Source organism: Nannospalax galili, unplaced genomic scaffold, assembly GCF_000622305.1.
Source record: "Nannospalax galili isolate Female #2095 unplaced genomic scaffold, S.galili_v1.0 scaffold579, whole genome shotgun sequence".
In the NCBI taxonomy this organism is placed as follows: domain Eukaryota; kingdom Metazoa; phylum Chordata; class Mammalia; order Rodentia; family Spalacidae; genus Nannospalax; species Nannospalax galili.
In genome coordinates this window covers 2,551,756-2,568,914 of record NW_008344599.1, presented here as the reverse complement: position 1 = coordinate 2,568,914, position 17,159 = coordinate 2,551,756, and positions in this window count along the sequence as shown.

Here is a 17,159-nt window from a genome sequence, read left to right as displayed (position 1 = left end):
GGAGAGGGCCTCCCTACTCCCATTAGTTGAGGTCCTGGTATTAATTCCCAGTGTGGGGGAACCTCAGATCACCTTAAGATGATTTATCAGCCCCGGTGTCAAGTAGGCATTTGAAAGGTTTATTGTCTATTTCTATGGTTAATTTTGGATGGGTATTTTCTGTAATACTGGTTACCCATAATGTTTGTGGCTTCCCTCTTGTTATCAGGGCTGAGGGTTGCCCCAGAAGGAGTTTAAAGGTGGCAAAGTTTTGCCATCTCTGTCATATTTAGATTTACAATCTCTTTTCCAGTGAAAGCCCCTTTTACAGTGAGGACAGAGGGTTTTAGGGGATCGAGTGGCAGCCGAACCATTTTTGGGGGCAATTTTCTTTCCAGTGTCCGGCTTCTCCACATTTAAAGCATTTTGAGTTGGGTTGGGTTGCAACTGCAAAGTCTTGGGCAAGGGAGGAGGCCTGGTACATGGCAGTCCTGATGTCATGGGTGGCCACAATCCATTTGTCATAATGTTCATTTTTTAGTCCCTGGCATGCTTGTCTGTGGTCAGGGGTCATCCCTTCCCAGACAAGGTTGTTTAAAAGCATTACTTTGGCTGCAGTATCTGTTATTTTTCTATCTAAACTGGCCTTCACTCTTAGTAAAAAGTCTGGGAGGGTTTCAGTTGGTTTCTGTTTTAAGAAGGTTAATGAGGCAGTCTCTCCAGGCCCGGTGGACAAGGGGGTTAGGCGGTCTCAGGCCTGTAGTGCACATAAGTGGACCTTCTCAAAACAGCCAGCAGGAATCACAGCCTGCTGGATTCCTGTGGAAAAATTGCCCTGGCCAAAAAGCTGGTCATAATTCCAATCTATGAATCCAGGTGGTGGACCTTGCCCTTGTTGTGGTCTCAGCTGTTGATTATGTATGTCATTTATTTTAACCTGCATTAGGCATTCATCTCTAAATAAAGCCTCCCATTGTACAAATAATGGACTGGGAAGGGTAGATCTACAGATATCTCTCCAGCCCTGGGGGGTTAGGAAGTTAGTATTAAAGGTTTGTAGTATAGATTTTGTCAATGGAGTATGGATCCCATCTTCACTAACAGCTTGGCGCAGCTCTTTTAAGTCTGTTGCCAGGAGGGGGTACCAAGCCAGTGGATGTTGCCTTGTTATTTGTAGGTTAACGGGAAAAGCTTCTACCGATGGGATTTTTGGGTCCTGAGGCCATTGTGTCTGGAGATTCTGGGGGCACCAACTCACATTATCCCTGAGATTACAGAGCTGTTCAATGGCTGTGGGGTGTGGCGCCACAGGTGGCACTGGCGGTGGTGAAGGGGGAGGGGGATTTATCTGGGAGTCTTCAGGAGTTTTTGAAGTCTGGGTTTTAACATCCGGGTTTGTTAAATCAGTTCATGAGGATTCATAGGGGGGAAGAGGAGGGTAAAGGTTACTTTTGTTGATGGGTGGGTTTTGTCTGACTTGGTCAACTTTTATTTTTGGAGTGGCGCCACAGGTGGCACTGGCGGTGGTGAAGGGGGAGGGGGATTTATCTGGGAGTCTTCAGGAGTTTTTGAAGTCTGGGTTTTAACATCCGGGTTTGTTAAATCAGTTCATGAGGATTCATAGGGGGGAAGAGGAGGGTAAAGGTTACTTTTGTTGATGGGTGGGTTTTGTCTGACTTGGTCAACTTTTATTTTTGGAGCTGTTGAATCTGTTACTGGGCAATCTGCAGGATTTTTTTCTTTATTTTTTAGGGCTGTCGACAATCTTTAGGGTCTTTTTCTTTATTTGAACCCTCCCCTTTATTATCCCGTTTGTTTTCTGTCTAGTAAATCTTCCTCAGGCTTAGGTGGGTTTCCTAAGCATTGTGGGATGGCAGCTATTACCGGGGAAGGAAGGAAAGGGACAAATGATGCCTTTCTTGGATTTCCTTTTTACAAGCCAGATAGGCAACATGAGTCCAGACCTCTGGGTTGGAAATGTCTACCGACAGGATCCAGGGTGTGAATTGAAATACTTCATTCCAAAATTTTGAGCTTTCCTTTTATGAAATCTTAAGTCCTCTTGATTTAAGTAGAGCTCTAAGGGAGTGAATTTGGAGGTTTTTTTGGCATGATGCTGAATTACCCATTATAGGAAAGAAAGGAAGTGTTGTCAGTGGCGTTCAACGTTCCCAAGGCAGCCTGCCATGGGGGATTGAGATGCTTTGACAAGCACAAGCCTAGCCACAGATTTAAGGTACTGGCAACTGTCCTTGTGACTTTTAACTGGTTGCTGCATTACCAGATTTTTATGATAGTTGTAAAGGCTACTGCCTACACCCAGTTGGGCTGTCAGGGCCCAACTTCGGCCAATATCAGGGAGTTGCACTGACCAAGAGGCTTCAGTTGCCCACAAACCGTATCCAGACCCTCGTGAAGGCAATAACTGAGATAAAGCAAACAGAGAAATAGAGAAGGGGTGGTCCTCTGATGAGCCCCTTCCCCAGGAAAAGGTTTATGGAAAAAAAATGGCTTTTTTAAAATTCTTTTTTTTTTCCATTTGTATGGCGCAAGCCGCCTTGAATTTTTTAAGTGCTCCGCAGGGGCTAGTTAATTTAAATTCTCACCTAACTGGTTTAGCTTGGGCTTAAGCACCCCGGGGGCAAGATAACAAAACAGATCAGGGAAGTTTATTTTAGAAGTTGACTTTAAGGCTTATATATGGATCCCTTAGAACTTTGGGATTTTGTTTCTAGGGGTGTTGTTCAAGATAGAAAAGGAAAGTGGGGTGAAATGCTGATTTCTAAGGGAACATGCTTGGGATCAAAACCCAAAGTGATTCCACATAGTCCACAGCACAAGCCTGCCCGCAAATTTAAGAGATCCGGCAACCACTCTAAGAGCAATTAACTGGTCGTTGCATTACCGGGTTTTTGCATTAGAAAGATGTGTAGATAGGGGGTCTTGTCTACACCTGTGCAGGCAGTCAGGGTCCATTAAGAGGGCTAAGAGCCTTTGGCTAATATCAGGGAGTAGCCCTGATCAGAAAGCCTCAATTGCTCCTTCGTCTTCAACTGTCCCACGCAAAGACTCACACCAAAAATAAAAGGAGGAAAAAGAGGAGAGACTGCCAATCCTCAAGGGTGGGATGGCTTAAAGGCAAAGCTGCCTTTGTTACCCTTCTGATGGGAGGTGGTAGGAAAAAGAGAGACTACCAATCCTCAGGGGTGGGATAGCCTAAAGGCAAAGCTGCCTGTTACCCTCCTGATGGGAGAGGTACTCACAAACTCTGCGCATTCCAGGAGCCCAACGTTGGGCGCCAGCTGTGGGGTCTCTCACTCTCCTGTGGGTTGTTGGCCACAGGTCCATGAGGACAAGAGGAGCAGAAGCGACGAGCGGGGTCAGGATGGCCAGTGAGCACTGATGGAAGAAAGCCCTTCCAGGGCGGCAGGTTCAATGATGCAAACAGCTCCAGACTCAGTGAGACAGCTCCAGATTCAATGAAACATCTCCTTTTATTCAGTGGGAGAACTGGGGAAAATATAGTGTGGAGGCAGTAGCCAAAGCCTCAGCTGATAGGTGCTCATAGTATGCTTTATTTACATGTGGTAGTGGGCTCCTATCATCCAACTACCAGGCAATGCCTGATTATCATATAGAAAAAAACCTGGGGGTAGTTTTACTCCAGGTAACTATGCCAAAGCTCATGTTCCAAATAAGGTCAGGCATCCGTGCTTGGTGGCACTTTCCAGGTAAGTCAGGAAGAGAGCAGGAAGCCCCCTGATGAAAAGGGGAGTCCTTCCATTTGGTGCTGAGCCCCTTAGAGTTATCTGGACATGGAGGACTAAAACCCTAACAGCAGGGTTTCCCAACATATTTGCTTAGTAAGAATGCCCCGACTCATGTTTCCTCTTAGTAAGTTCTTATTCACTGAGCTCTCTCCTTGTGCCATGGATGCATCCCTAGTTTTCATGCTATATTAAAAACTGAGCCCAATACTAAATTGAGTTCTCTTTCTCCTACTTCAATAATTTGTGAACAAAGTCCATTTTCTAACTTTCCATATGGTTCTTTTACTCTGCTTAATGTAGGCACGCTGTTTTCTCTAACCACTGATACCCTTCTAGGAAAGTTGAAGCATAAGAGTATGTTAAAGACTGCACTAAGCATTGTGGGAGAAGACAGGAAAATATAAAAAATGATACATTAGTAGGTTTTGATGACTCTGTGAAAGAGAAAAAATAATGCCCATGAAAAGTGATTCACATGATGGAATATTGAGAGTCACTACGACACTGAAACAAGGAGAGAGGTTAACAACTCAGCCAGGACTGTCAGGGATTGGACTGGAGAGGTGACATGTTGGAGGGGCTTCTAAAAATAAGCAGGGTAAACATTCTAGTTTCTGTTTGGCTACAATAAGTTACTTGTAATTGCCCAATGACTACATGCAATTAATTAAACATATTTCAAAATTATTAAAATAGTATTTACCTATCCATGTAATGACAAGATTTTTTACCACAAGGCTTATTTCTTTATTTGTTTGTATTTGATAGGGTTCAATATGTAGCCCTTGCTAGCCAGAACTCACTATCTCCTCCCTCTAAATCCTCACAAATCCAACCTCACCCCTACTGCCTCTTAATCCAATATTCTCTTTTGAAAACTTTTGTTTTATAACCTGCCAAGTAACATTTGTGCTGCCCATATACTAATTGTGTGGATCCATCCACTGAGGCACATTTGGCCAAAAGGAGCCCTACCCCTAGAGAAATTCAAGTCTGCCTCCCAAGGAACCCAAAGTTACAAAGTATTTATTTTTATTTTTTTTAATATTTATTTTGGAATTATAATGGTGCTCACATTGAATCTGAGGATTTCTTCTGATAACATGGCCATTTCCACAAAATTAGGACCACTTTTAGTCTGTCCCAGAGATTTTGTTGTGCTGTATTCTCATTTTCACTCAGTTCCAGAAATACTTTTATTTCATTCTTGATTTCTTCTTTGACCCATTCATCATTCTGGAGTGTGTTGTTTAATCTCCATGAGTTCATTTAGTTACTGGGGTCTCTTTTACTTGATTTCATTTTATTGCACTGCAGTTTGCCAGAACACATGAAATTATTTCAACTTTTTTGTATTTGTGAGGTTTCTTTTCTGCCACAATATGTGATTTACTTTAGCGAAACTTCCATGGGCTGCTAAATTCAGTATATATTCTTTAGTGCTTTGGGGGAATATTCTGTAGCTGTATTTTAGGCCCATTTGATGTATGATATTGTTTAATTCAGATATTTTTTCTTGTTTATTCTTCGGGCAGATTACCTGTATGTTGGAGAAATTGTGGTATTGAAGTCACCTACTATTACAATTTTGTGGTTAACCAGTATCTTGAAGTTCAGTAGAATAGTTTTTATCAAATTGGCTGCATCAGATTTGGTGCATATATATTCATGATTGTTATGTCCTCTTGGTTGATTGCTCCCTTTGTTGTAATGTAGTGACCTTCTTTATCTCTCCTGATTAATTTTGACTTGAAGTATTTTTGTCAGATATTAGAATCGCAACTCCTGCTTGTTTCTTACTGAGATTCCTCTGTGTTATTCTCATTGTAGTACACTTCTCTATGATTGGTGGCTTTTGGTGTGGAGAAATTTTCTTGGTTTTTCATATTATTTGTGTTTTTGTATCGTGGTTTCAATATCAAGATTTCTTTTGTTGGTTCTGTGTGATATGAAAATCTAGTTTGCCTTTCTTTAATTGAAGTTTGATTCTGTTTATATTGTTAATGTATCTTGACTTCTTTCTGGTCTAGTATGAATAGTTAGTTGGTCTGTACTTCCAGATTCTCACTTGATTTTTCATTGGCATGGCATGATGGTTCTAAACTGATTAGTCAAAAAATTCTCTAGTAGAGTGAAGGGGCCTTGGATTAGGTAAGTTGGATTCTGGCAGCCTAGTCAGAAGGTCTGTGGCAGGAAGATGAGGAAGGTGCCTAGGTCCAAGGAGGGAGTGGGGACAGCATTAAGAGGGTCCAACTAGCTAGGCAGAGAACTGTGGACCCTGGAGCAGGATAATGTAACTGGTCTGGGAGCTGGGGCACCAAGACACAGTGGGCAAGTTTTCAGGTGGAAGAGAAGGAGGAGGCCTAGGCCCAAGGTGTGAATGGGTACGGGGTAGGGAGAAAATATGTAGCTGATCAGGGTACAGGGGTATCAAGATGCAATGGACTGGGTCTGACCTGGGTATTCTAAAGGTCTCAGGTGTGACAATGCAGAGTGGCAGGGGTGGGAAGGGAACAGCATGAGAGAGTCTAACTAGGTAGGCAGAACAGGTGCGGGCCCTGAAGCATGAGAATGTAGATAGTCTGGATGCATGGGTAATCAAGGTGTGGTCTGAGTAAGGAGGTTAGTCTGGAGATCTCAGGGAAGAAGAGCAGGACGGGGCCTAGGGATATGGTGGGAATAGTTATAGCATGGAAAGAGAGAATGTAGCAGGTCAGGGTACAGAGGAATAAAGATGCAGTGGGTGGGGTCTCACCAGGGTAATATCTTCTCTTTCATTTTAATAGGTAATTTTGCTGGGTATCATAGCCTACACTGTGAGATGTGGTATTTCAGAACCTGGAATACACATTCTAAGAACTTTTGGCTTTAAAGGTTTCTGTCAAATTATTAAGAGTTACTCTGTTAGGCTTGCCTTGATAAGTGGGTTGATCTTTCTCTTTTGCAGCTTTAATACTCTTTCATTATTACATGTTTTTAATTTTTTATAATATGTTCGAGGAAGTTTATTTTCAGTTCTCTGTGTTTGGAGTTCTGTAGACATCTCGTTCATGAATATTTATCTCTTTTTCTACATTGGGGAAATTTCATTCAATGATTTTATTGGAAAAAAATGTCTATACCTTTGCTATGGTGACCTTCTTCTATATCTTAGTCTGAAAGTTAGGTCTTTTCATGGTATTACAGATCTCTTCTACTTTCTGTTCATATTTCTTTTTAAATTCATCATTGACCTTTACTGAGTGGTCCAGGATGTTTTCTAGCTGATCCATTCCGTTGTTTGGCTTTCCACTCAGCCTTTTATTTGACTGAGTGTTTTATTTCTAGCATTATTTTGATTTGGATTTTTCTTCAGCAATTCTCTGTCTTTGTTGAATTCTATTTTAATATCTTGGATTGACTTCCTTATTTAATTTATCTTCTTTTTTTGGTGTGGGATTATATTAATGTCTTCAATTTTTTTTAGCATACTTGTAATCATTCTTTTGAATTCTTTTTCTTAAAGGATTTCATGTCATTTTTGTTAGGACCCATTATTATGGAAGTAGTGATTTGTAATGTAGACCTGTTGTTTGGGTTTTTCATGTTGCTTCTGTTTCTGCTCTAGGACTTACACATCTGAGGAATACTGGTGTTACCTCCTTTAAAGTTTCATTGAATTCAGCAGTGAGTCCATCTGGTCCTTGGCTTTTCTCATTACTTGTTATGTATCTTTATAATTTGTTTATATAATTTTGACTTAATTTTTACCATCCAAGAATTTATTTATTTCTTCTAAAATATCCAAAATTCATTGGAATATAGTCTTTCAAAATATTCCTTAAAAAGTCCTTGGAGAACCTTTGGAATTTGTTGTGACGTTCACACTGTGACATCAGTTTCATTCATTTTTATCCTCTTTCTTTTGGTTAAATTGGCTACAGGCTTGCTAATTTTAGTCGCCCTTTTTCAAGAGCCAACCTTTCATTTGAGCAATTCTACATATTATTTTATTAGTCTACATTTTAACAAGCTCTGCCCTGGTCTCTCCTATTGGCTTTTGGTTTATGCTGTTAGTTTTTTCTCTGAGACCTTGAAATGCACGCTAAGGCTATTGATTTGGGGATGTCACTGATACTTTAATATAAGCACACATAGCTTTAAAAGTTCCTCTCCAATATGCCTTAGCTTTATCCCATAGCTTCATGTTAAGTTATGGTTCACTTTCATTTTATTCTAGGAACGTTTTCATTTGCTCTGTGATTTCTTCAATTATTTACTGATTATTCAAAAATGCATTATTCAGTTTCCAATATATGCAACTTTCTGTAGCGTTTCTTAGTATCTATTTCTAATATTATTCCACTATAATCTAATAAGATAGATATTATTTTTATTCTTTTACGCTTGTTAAAACATGCTTTATGGAAGATAATATGGTCTACTTTAGAGAAGACTCTGTACTGTCTTTGGAAAAAAAGTGCATCTTTTGAAGGCAGCAGATAAATAGACCCTATGATTAATCTAGTCAGTTTGTCTTTATTGGTGACTTGAGATCATTTATATTTAAGGTCATTATTGATAGATATGCACTATTGCCTATAGTTTTCCTGATTGTTTTCTGGATTGTTCTTTTCTCCTCTTCTATTTGTACTGGTGGTTTGTTTACAGATTTACTGTGGTGAACATGGTGGACTCTTTCCAGCTTTACTTTGGTTATCAGTTCCTCTCATGAAATGTATTATTTCCTGGACTCTCTTAACTAAGACCATCTTTCATTATCCTATGTGTATTGTATTTATCTAAGTACTTTCTGTAGTGCTGGCTTGATGATCATGAACATGCCTTGGTTTGTGCTTCTCTTGGCATGTCCTTATCACTTTATAAATTAAAAACAAGCCTTTGAACCTCTGCTTATAGCGATCTTAGCTACCAATTATTTGTTTTCAGGGCTTGAAATATATAACTTCATGCTCTTTGGGCTTTTGGGGTTGCTGATGATCTGATGAGCTTCTAAAGTATTTGCCTTTGTAGGTGAGTTATCTTTTTTTACAATTTTTAGTATATATCCCCTCCCCCATTCTTTAGCTTTGATATCTGGACTATAATATGCCATGGAGAGATTCTTTCAGGTCATGTCTATTTTGAGTTCTAAATGATTACTGTGTCTACATGTTCATTTTTTTACTAAGGATTTGGAAAACTTCTGCTATGTATAAAAATCTTTTTATTGAGCTTTTGTAATTTCATATATCAGTTCTTAATCAAATTCAGGCCCCCCTCCCCCATCCATCCCTTCCCCAACCCCCACCTGATCTCCTGTATTCGTCACACGTGTTAAGTTCTATCCATTCATGCATTTGTAGCCAGATGTCCTTCAGTATAAATTCATCCACTGGAGTCTAGTCAGCCCATCTGGAGATCATATGTAAGGCATACTCTCCCTCACCCAGTAGCAGTCAGTCTCCAATAGTTCTTAGTCTAGTGGCAGCCTGCCACCTATTACTCTTCTCCCTTTTGGGTCCTTCTTTAATTGAGTTGACATTGTACTCGATGCCATCAATGAAACAAGTTCACATGTGCAAACGTCCAGTGGCCAGAAAGCCTCTGCTTCCCTCTGTTCATGAACCAGCTCTGGCTCTTAAATCTTGTGCCTCCTGTTCTGCAATGATCCCTGAGCAGAGGGTAGATGCGGTTTTATTTTTGTTAAAGGATTATCTTATATCTTTAATTTTAACTCAGATTCTTCTTTTATCCAGCATATTCTTAAATTTGTTCACTGAATCATGCCTCAGTCCTTGTAAGTTGAAGAAGTCATGCTGTTCTTTCTTTTTCCTTCTTTTTCTTTCTTTCATTCTTTCTTTCTTTCTTTCTTTCTTTCTTTTTAACTCTCTTTCTTTCTTTCTTTCTTTCTTTCTTTCTTTCTTTCTTTCTTTCTTTCTTTCTTTCTTTCTTTCTTTTCTTTCTTCTATTCCATTCTATCCTATTCTTTCTTTCCTTTGGAAACAATCATCATGAGTGAGGCAACCCATACCCAGAAAGGAAAATATCACATATTCTCTTTCATAACTGGATGGTAGCTTTGAAATCTCAGCTATGCATGATTCAATTGGGTAATCCAGAGAGTTAAGGAAAAAAAATAAATGGCCATGGGACCAGAGGGCTTCATGGGAAGGGAGCGAGAATGCAGTGATATTAAGGGAAAAAGAAGAGTAATAAAGTAGTAAGCGTTGAATGGGGTGGGGGAAAGGAAAGATAGAGCAGAGGAGGGCATATAAAAAGGGGAAATTATCAGGTCTAGGGTTCTGGAGCTTGATAGTTTCCAGGCCATAGGGGAGAGCCTAATACTACTATTTTGCTAAATATGTAACATATTAAACAGATTCCTAATGACTTATTGTTATGCTCATAGATTAACACATTTTTCAACTCTCACCAAAGAATTTTCCTTATCCAACAGATGGTGGTTAGTACAGAGACCCACAACTGGCCAACGTGTAGAGAATAAGAGGCTGAAGCATGATTATCCTTGACTAGGATACCTGAATCAAACTTCTGCCTCCCATGTCTCAAGGACCTTTCCAGAAGAGTTAATAGAAAGATTGTAAGAGGCAGACGTGGTGAAGGATCACAAGGAAACAACTTTTCAAGACAGCTGTGCAGTTACTCTTGAACTCAAAGAAATGATGACAACATGGACAAGTCCTATGTAAGCTCAAGCCAAACAAAATTCTAGCATAGACATGGGGAAGCAGGTAAGAAACCCAGCCCTACTTGAGGAACTATTGGCAACTGATGGCTACTAGGGAGGCAGTCTCATTTAAACATGTGACTCTTGGTAGATTAACTAGAATCCAGTGGATGAACCCACATCTAAGGGCACTTGGGGACCCAAATTTTACTCTATAGGATTTAATAGATATATATTTTTTCACATGCATACACATGTAAAACAGTACAGGAAATACAGGGCGGGGAGTAGTAACGGAGGTTGTAGATAGGGAAGTGGAACTCAATATGGTTAAAATATATTGTATAAAATTTGAAAAACTTAAATTCCCAACAGCAGAAATTAAAACTAAACAAACTAAACAGAAGACTTGAAAAAGTAAAATGTTATAAGACAACATTGGGGTAAACATGACTTAGTAAAGACACAGTATCCCTCAAAGGGAATAGGGAGCCTTTAGGATCTATAGAACTGCTGACATACATTTTGTGATAGACTGCCTCTTTTTTGTTTCTTTTGTCCCTCTAGGTCTTGACCCATCTACTCTCTCATCCAGCTCAGGTTTTCAGTCAATCAGTGAAGAACGAGGATTGAGACATCAATTGTTGATGTACAGAATGCTAGGTTGAGTGTTCTAACATTCAGAAGAATGGGGCAACCTCATTACTACTGTCTATGGACTTAATATGAAGATGAATATGGAATTTACAAAATAATAATAAGAGCAAGGAAAAGAAAATGACAGAAAATAACTCACATCAAAATAAATGTCACTTTGGTTCTATAGCCACACCAGACATATCAGTGTATAGAGCCTTTTCTGAAGACTGTGGTAACTAGGAACAAGGCTGATAAGAAAGGAATAATTGTATTAAAATAGTAGTGATCATATAAACTTAACGATTATTGTGTTTAGAACTCTTCTTAGATTTAGTGATTAGAATGAAAGATCTGTGAAATTTATTCGTGATAATGGTCTTTATGCACTTGGGTCTGGGATCAGAGACAACATCGTTTGAATTTCTCTCCTAGATTCCTAACAGGTAGATCTGATTTCTTAGTCTATTTCTTGATGTTTCTCACTGGCTAGAGGAGTTAGTATTTATTTCATAGGATACTTGTGATGGTAAATGAGAAAATGCATATAATATTGAACTTAGGCTTACAACTTGTTAAAGATCTTAGCTCTCAAGCTGGGCATGATGGAGCATGACTTTAATCCTAGGACTTGGGAGGCGGAGTCAGGCAAATATCTGTGAGTTCAAGGTCAGCCTGGTCTACATAGCAACTTCCAGGGTAGCTGGGCCTAACAGGGAGACCCTGTCTCAGAAAGACCAAAAAAAATTTTGAATGTTAGTTCTTATGGCTATAAAAGAGCCTTAGGACTAGAAATTTTGTTAGTGACCATGTAATCCAGTTTTTCCTAAGTTTTACCCATCATCAGAAATTCCTCGGGAGATTTTCAGAAAAAAACCTGGACTTAATTTTCTGATTTTCTGTGTTGTAAGTTCTGATAATCAGTCAGTAGGGGAATCACTGATTCATTCCAACTACATAATTACAGACTAAGAAGACCAGAGGATCAAGTACAAAATTTAGGGACCAAGAAAGCTTTAAATCCTGATCTCTATTCCTCTTGGTGTAGTAGTATTCCTATGATCCACGATCGTCGAAGGACTGGGAAACCTACAGGGAAAAAACCCAGTCACTCCAAGACTCTGAGAATAGCTGAGCTCCCTCCAAAATGTATGGGGAAAGACATTTGTATAATTTATTTTCTAGAACATTAAGATAATTAAGTGAAGTCATTTATTTATTGGAGACTGAAACTACCGTAGATGAATTTTGCTACCAGTTGAGCCAAATGTCTAGTTCCCAAATCAGGCTCCATTGGCAAATGTGATGGAAGGGAATTCTACTTATGGATGGACTGAAGTATGATTTCCAACTCCCCTGAGTTTCTGTCTATACCGCCCTTGTCACCCAGGAAGAACCATTGCTTCAGGAGTAGGAAAAGTCCAGCTTTGATCAGGGAGTCCTCTGACGCTTCCACATTTAATTGGAAATTCCAGTTTCCACCAGGACCTTTGAAGATACCTAATGGAGAGACCCAACAGGGAGCTCATTACTTACCTGTAGGGATCTTCATTCCATACTCAGCCACATCAAACAGCACGTCAGCAAAGGAATTGAGACACTATGTTACAGAATCAAGAAAGTAGCATTTTAGACTGCTCATATGAATTTTCTTCTCACAAATGAAAATGCATTTGCAGTATATGTGTTCATATATAAAAAGAGTTTAAATGGAGTTACCTTATAAGAGGGCAAAAATGACCCTACTAGACATCATAGGCTGTGAAATATATAGCCCAGTTGCAGAAATGGGTTACCTCTTTTGGAGTTCTTGACCAGTGGGTCCCATAAAATCCCAAACAATACAAGCTTTTGTCATTGCTCTTGGTTGACTTCCAGGAATCACAGTAAGATACTATTCTAACTTTTATAAGTGAGATAAATAGAAAGATAAATATATAAACAGCTAAAACATTATATATTTAAAGATTATTAACAAAGTATTTACTAAGCACATTGAAATCAATAGTATTTTTGCAATTTTTTCCTTCAAATATCTAAGCATGTAAACTTAAAATATTTATAATAAGAGATACATAATAGTCATTTGATAATTAACAGAAAACCTGTTATGAAAAATATTTCAGAAACTGAAAACAATAATAGTAATGATAAGTTTAATGAGTGTTTTAGAAAATAGAGTAGCTTCTGTATTCTTTTTGTAAAAGTAGAAAAAGAACAAGTAACATTCTCCAATGAATTATCTAAAACAAATATAGATAATAGAGCATTAGACTATTAGTCACATGAAATTGGAAGGAATTCAAAGACTTGAATAGCATTGCTATCTTAAAAATAAGTAAATAATACTATGCCCTTTGAGTAAAATAATATATCCCTAACTTCATCTTTTCTTCCTTTTTACATTTTTGATAACCCATTAAGTCCAATTCGTGATGTCCATATGTGCATGAGTATGAGGCTAGCCACTGATTCCAGAAAGCCTACTAGTAGCCACATCCTCAAAGGAACATAATCCTCCCCTTAGCCAGCAGTTATCAACTGCCAACAGCTCCTTAGTAGAGAGTAGGACCTGAGGTGTACCTCCCCCATCTATGTCATAATTTTGGCTGGCTTGATCTTGTGCAGGGCTTGTGGAGTTAACTACAGCTACCTCCAGAAGCTCAGTTGATGAGTGAAATAGCTGTGTCATGTTCAGAAGACAGCATCACACAACACTGTTCACCATCCTCCAGCGCTAATATTCTTCTGACCCTCTTCCATGATCTCAGCAATGCTATTTCTTGACTAATATATTCATTGCTATCAAAAGTGTATAGGACTAAACTTACTATCTCATAGCCTAACATATGAAAATCCCTACATTCTATCCCATTTCATCTATGACTTTTCCCATGCCTCATCTTCACATGACAATACCGGAATCGTATGGTGATTTTAACTGTTTCCAACCCAACAGCATTTACATAATTATTATTTATATTTTCATAGTCAGTTCCTCCTCACTCTTCATAATCAACCCACCTAATTAAACAACTTTCTTTGTCCCCTACTTCTAGCTAGAGCTCCATGTATATTACTATTTTTGAATCTTACTACTAAATTGCTTCAGAAAATTCTATCATTTTAATATACCAGCACTGTCGAAAAGTATGTCTCTTTCATTACATTTAAGTCACCATATGTAATAAAAGAGCAAATGCTTTATGATCAATAATTTAGAGACCATAGACTTTTCAAAAGTTAAAAAATAGAAACAACACAAAAAACCAATGAACCTAAGACCTGGTTCTTTGAAAGGTTAAATAAGATAGACAGGTTCTTAGCTCAGTTAACCAAAAGAAAGAAAGGGCAAATACAAATCAACAAAATCAGGGATAAAAGGGGAAACATTACAACAGACAACAAAAAAATCCCAAATATTGTAAGGCAATACTTAAAAAATCTATATGCTACTAAATTTCTAAACCTAAAGGAAATGGACAGATATATGAAATCATGAGAATCATCAAAACTAAACCAAGAAAAGATCAACAGCTTGAACAGACCTATAGCACATAAGGAAATTGAAACAGTAATACAAAACCACCCAACTAAAAAAGCCCAGGACCATATGAATTTAAAGCAGAATTCTACCAGACATTCAAAGAAAATCTACAACAAATACTGCTTAAATTATTCAAAAAAGATAAAAACAGAGGAAGAACTCCCAAACTCCTTCTATGAAGCCAGTATCATTCTAATACCAAAACCAGGTAAAGATACAACAAAAAAAGAAATCTATAAACCCTTATCTTTAATGAACTCAGATGCAAAGATACTCAACAAAATACTTGAAAACCCCATATAGACACACATCAAAAAGATCATCCACAATGATCAGGTTGGCTTTATTCCAGAGATGCAGGGATGCTTCATCATATAAACAAAAATAAGCCAATAAAAGCAATAAAACATATCAATGAAATTAAAACCTAAATGATCATCTCAATAGGCACAGAAAAGGTATTTGACAAAATCCAACATGCACCTATGTTAAAAGTTCTAGAAGGAATTGGTCTTGGAGGGAACATATCTCAACATAATTAAAGCTATATACAACAACCCCAGATCCAACATCATCCTAAATGGAGAAAAACTGGAAGCATTCCCATTAAAATTAGGAACCACACAGGGCTGTCCACTATTTCCACTCCTTTTCAATATAGTGCTTGAAACTCTTGCAAGAGAAAAACAAGAGAAGGAAATTAAAGGAGTACTAATTGGAAAGAAGAGGTCAAATTATCTGTATTGCAGATGATATTATAAGTAAGAGATCCCAAAATTCCACTATAAAACTGTTAGAATTGATTAATACTTTCAGTAGAGTGGCAGGATACAAAATCAACTTACAAAAATCAGTAGCCTTTCTATATACCATTAACAAGCAATCAGAAAATGCACTCAAGGAAAACTTCCCATTCTCAGTAGCCTTTAAAAAATGCAATACTTAGGATTAAACCTAACCAAGGACATTAAAGATCTCTACAATGAAAATTTCAAAACTCTAAAGAGATAGAGGGGGACTGGAGAGATTGCTCAGTGGTTAAGAACACTGACTGCTCTTGCAGAGGACTCGGGTTCGATTCCCAGAACCACGTGGTGGCTATGAACCATCCTTAACTCCAGTTCCAGGGGAATCCAAAGCCCTCTTCTGACGTCCGTGGCTTTGCACAACACCGTGCACTCACATACATGCAGGCAATACACTCATACATATAAAAAAATAATAATAAATAAAATATATTTTTAAAAAAGAAAAAAAAAGATAGAGGAAGACACTAGGAGATGGAAGGACCTTCTATGCTCAAGGATTGGTAGACTAAATATTGTGAAAATGACCATCTTATCAAAAGTAATTTATAGATTCAATGCAAACCCAATAAAACTACCCATGACATTCTTCACAGAGCTTGACAAAATAATCCTAAAATTCATATGGAATCACAAAAGACCTCTGATAGCCAAAACAGTCTTGAACAAAAAGAGCAATGCTGGGGTGATCACCATACCAGATCTCAGATCATATTATAGAGCTATAGTCATCAAAACAGCATGGTACTGGTACAAAAATAGACACACAGATCAATGGAACACAATAGAAGACCCAAATGTGAGTTCATATAATTTCGGAAACCTGATATTCAACAAAGGTGCTAGAACACACAATGGAGGAAAAATAGCATCTTCAACAAATGGTGCTAGCAAAACTGGATCCCCTCTTGCAGAAAAATGAAACTTGAACCTTATCTTTCACCCTGCACAAACGTCAACCCCGAATGGATCAAAGACCTCAATATAAAACCTGAAACTCAAAAACTTCCAGAAGAAGATAGGTAGCACTCTCCAAGATACAGGCATAGAAAAGGACTTCCTAAATCAGACACCAGCTGCTCAGGTACTAAGGCCAACGATCACTAGGTGGGACCTTATTAAATTACAAAGTTTCTGTACAGCCAAAGAAACAACTAAGGAAGGGAAGAAGAAACCTCCCACTGAACCCTATGCACTTTGCCATACATGCTGAGTCTTATTCATTCACCAAATGCCCTTCAGTGTAAAGCATCCACTGGAGTCTAGTCATCTCATCCAGTGGTCGTATGTAAGTCATACTCTCCGTCATCCAGCAGCAACAAGTCTCAAAAGGTTCTCGATCCAGTGCTGGACTGCTGCATATTTCTCACCTCCACTTTGGGTACTTGTTTGATTGAGTTGACATGGGTCCTGCATTCCATACCACTGCTGCAACAGGCTCACATAAGCAAGCCTCCAGGGGCCTGGAAGCACCACCTTCCCTGTGTTCAGGAATCAGCCCTGGCTCTCACAATCTTTCCAGCTCCTCTTACACAATGGTCCCTGAGCTATGGGTGGGTGAGTTTCCATATAGGAGTCCCATCCTATACTCTACAGTCTCTCATTCTCCAAAACTTGGCCTGTTGGGGCCTTCCAGCAAAGAATTCTTTACCTACAAAAGCTATCATAGTCGAAGTGGAAAGAAAAATATTACATGACACAAACAGACTGAAAGAATTCATGTCCATAAAGTCAGCCCTACAGAGACTAAC